The sequence below is a fragment of the Triticum dicoccoides genome, chromosome 7B (assembly GCF_002162155.2).
Source record: "Triticum dicoccoides isolate Atlit2015 ecotype Zavitan chromosome 7B, WEW_v2.0, whole genome shotgun sequence".
Lineage (NCBI taxonomy): Eukaryota > Viridiplantae > Streptophyta > Magnoliopsida > Poales > Poaceae > Triticum > Triticum dicoccoides.
This window is the reverse complement of record NC_041393.1, coordinates 303410852-303414195: the sequence shown is the minus strand read 5'-3', so window position 1 is coordinate 303414195 and position 3344 is coordinate 303410852. Positions and strand designations below refer to the sequence as shown.

Below are 3344 nucleotides of genomic sequence, written 5' to 3'. Positions count from 1 at the left end.
ATTCTTCTAATTTAGAAATACGGGTTAAGGGGTTACATCCAGTTTTCATCATGCAACGACAAATATAAATTCTCTTCCACTTTTTTTTCCTTCTCGGCAATCTTCCTATCTCCTTAAGCAGCCAAATCGCTCGCCACCCTAGAACTTATAACTGGATATATATCATCCATTTATAAATAGTATTAGTATTCTCACTGTAAAGAAATATAAGAGTGTTTAGATCATAGTAATCTAAACACTTATATTTCTTTAGAAAGGGAGTATCACTCAACTTCACGCATCCACGTGTCACTATTACAAGGTACACAAAGATTGACAGTCACTATTACAAGGTACACAAAGATTGAAAATTTCATAAGCCTCTTATTTCAGTAATAATAACATAATCGATGCAACCTTCAATAATAAGCTCATTGTATGGATAGGAGTAGCGGCAGATGCCAAGATGGTGGATTCAGGTATATTGTTGTAATACTTTATAAGGTCCTCGAAAATAATCAATAAAGTGGTCGTATGCATCTCCCAGATGCAGAGGCCGGGGGTCATCCTCCTTTTCTAAAAAAAATAATAAGCTCATTGTATATAGGAAATTTCCATTTATCTTGAATCAAGAATTTGAATAATAAGTTGGATAATCTAATGTTTTCGAAGCTGGGGGATTTGTATATAATTAGTATCTTTATTACCAACACAATCATCATGGTTGTGGTCATGGCAGCAGTCGTCAAGGTCTTCACGGCGCCACCGTTCTCCTTCTGCATAGTGGCGGAGACAAGCCCCAGGCTGCCCGGGCGGCGGCCTGGGTCCTGAGGCTTGGCTCCTTCGTTTACTGTAGTGGATTTTACACTGTTTAGCACTGTACCAAGTGATTGGCCTGGGGCTTGCCCGGGTCGTGGCTTGATCCTAGCTCCGCCACTGCTTCTGCGTCTCCACCAAGTTCAAAGACGGCGCGACAGCGGCGAACAACCTATCACCGGCATTTAGGTTTGTCAGCTTTCATGTTGGCCAACTTCGCCCCGGGTTCCGACTTCTTCAGTTGCGTGATTGCAGTTGCCTCGCTCTCCCTTGAAAACACCACGATGGCCACAGTCGCCCCTGCCCTGCCCGTCGGCTTGGTCGCCATCGCAGGCATCACCTTCCCGTCCAGCCCATGCTAACCAACCGTCTCTCCCACGACCCGCTCCACAACTACTACTCTCCTGCTTCTATGAAAACGCAATACATTTCATATTCACCAAGAAGCAACAGAAGTTAGATCACTAATTAAATCCTAGTATGATGAACCATTTATGCTGAAATAGCTACAGAGCAACTCGCGTAGATTAAAGTTAAATCTAGCAATATAGTACACTTGACACCGGAGTAAACCCCAGATTAAACAATGTACTATGACTTCAGAAGAATATACATTAATCTGCCATATTGCAGGGAAAACAAATCTGGAGCACAAAGTAGAGAGAAACACCTGTAACACACATGCACGATATAACATGACCTAAATGTAATAAAATATAGTTGTATTTTCTAATGGAACAAAATATGTATCTGCCGATGGTACTCAAGATGCTTCTTTTTTTTGCCTCTCATTATTATTTTTGTTGGAGAAGAAGTTACATTTGTTACGCACTAAAAGGCACCTGGTAGCATATCATGTCATCAGATAATCTTCTGGACTGTGTTCCTACTTCCTACTGCTTCACTGATTTCTTGTAGTTGCTAGAAAAATGAGATTTGTCAAACAGAAGCTTCCTTCCTCCTGCCACCGACGATGTGTGAATATTACGTGAGCTGCTACAACCTTTTTTTATGGATCAGACGATGAGCAGCTACAAACTTGATACTGTTAATGGTAGTCTCATTCTTCCAAAAAAATAGGAAAACAAACTCATACATTTCAACACAGCTCCTTCTTCACATAAACTTCCAGTTTAAATGAAAATACTATTATTTTCGATTAAGGAAGCTTTATTACTTAAAAGGTTTAAGCATTATACCCGGCCCCTCTGCATAAATGGAAATACTAATAGCAACAAAAAAAGCTTAATAAGAAAACTCCGACAATGTGGACCGAGATTGACTTGGTAGTAGATCAAATCACACGCGTTCAATCTTTGCTCAATGAGAACTGAGGAACAACTTTGTAAAAAAAAACTACCCTACTCCACACTGATCATTGCATGACATCAATATTTCTCTTACAGAACTAAACTTAGACAGCCATGTAAGCTCTAAACATTGTTCTTGATTAAACGGACAAAACATAAAGGAATTGGAAGTCTCACCATCAGTATATAATGTTTCCACGCAATATTTTTGTCCGAACAACCACAATCAATATCCATTACATCCACACTCGCCTCAAGAGGGAGAGTAGACCCGCCTGCACAATAGAGACTATAGAACATTCACATGAAGTGCTAAAAAATGTAATACCAAAATTTAATCTAATGAGGAAGCAGAGCCCGCCGCCGCATCCATGGATGGCCACCAGGGGAGTCTCCAGCGCCGTGCAACATCGACCTGCCGCAAGGGCTCGGACGGGCAACGGCACACGCATCCACCCGCTGCCCCCCCACGAGCCATGGTAGGGAAGGCCGACCGTGATCCAGGTCGCCCGCAACTCGCGGCGCCAGAGGCGGATCTGGGCGCGCCGCCGCCACCACCAGCCTCCAGCCTGCACCACCACCGCACTGTCCATCGCATCGCTGGCATGCGCCGCCGACAGCCCACGTCGGCGCGCTGCTGAGCTGCCACGGCCAGCGCCAAGCGCCGCATCCGGCCAGAGGCGTCCGGCCCTCACAGAAACCCCCACGCGCGGAGACAAGAAGGCCCCGCCGCCGCCAGCGACGAGCGGGCTTCGCCCGCTCGCGCCCCCGGGCGGCCGCGAGGGGGTAGGGAGAGGAGGGGGGGCCGGCGGCGGTGCTAGGGTTGCCCCCCGGACGCCTGCGGGAGCGTCGCGGGAGGGAGGAGGGGAGGTTCCGGTTCTTCAGTCCCTTCAAAAGCTCCTCTACAATGGAGTATCAATTTCATAAAATAAACAACATACTGACCAAAATACATTAAGAAGTAAGTTGTACAAGATTCAGCTTACCTTATGCTTGGAAAGAGCCTTTCCAATCATTTTATTGGTTCATCTGTCTCTACTAAGGCACAAGCCAACTTCCCTCTATTTGTAGCATGTAGAAACGATCCTAGAGTAATGTTGAGCAAGCAAACAACTCACATATTGCTGGAAATGTTTTAGAAATTATATATTTTAGTAAACATGGCTGACCTGTAAAAAGTTATGGGTCTTTCTCAGTTTTGTAGTGCAGAGCTCAATAACTGAAACAAAAAATACATGC

At 44.8% G+C, this 3344-nt stretch overlaps 1 long non-coding RNA gene across 17 annotated transcripts in view; it reads right to left on the bottom strand.

The window, feature by feature from the left end:
* Positions 1–581: 581 nt before the first annotated feature.
* LOC119337998 overlaps positions 582–3344 on the bottom strand; it is an 8484-nt gene continuing 5721 nt past the window's right edge. For 10 of the 17 annotated variants that reach the window (XR_005163732.1, XR_005163723.1, XR_005163717.1 and 7 more), the window contains 4 exons: positions 3275–3324; positions 3092–3191; positions 2283–3007; positions 582–1199 (listed from right to left, as the gene is read on the bottom strand). This is a non-coding gene — a long non-coding RNA (uncharacterized LOC119337998). Of the gene's footprint in view, positions 1206–1258; positions 1271–1376; positions 1827–2282; positions 3008–3091; positions 3325–3344 lie in introns of those variants that run through there. The other 7 variants (XR_005163720.1, XR_005163721.1, XR_005163722.1 and 4 more) reach the window with 7 other exon arrangements.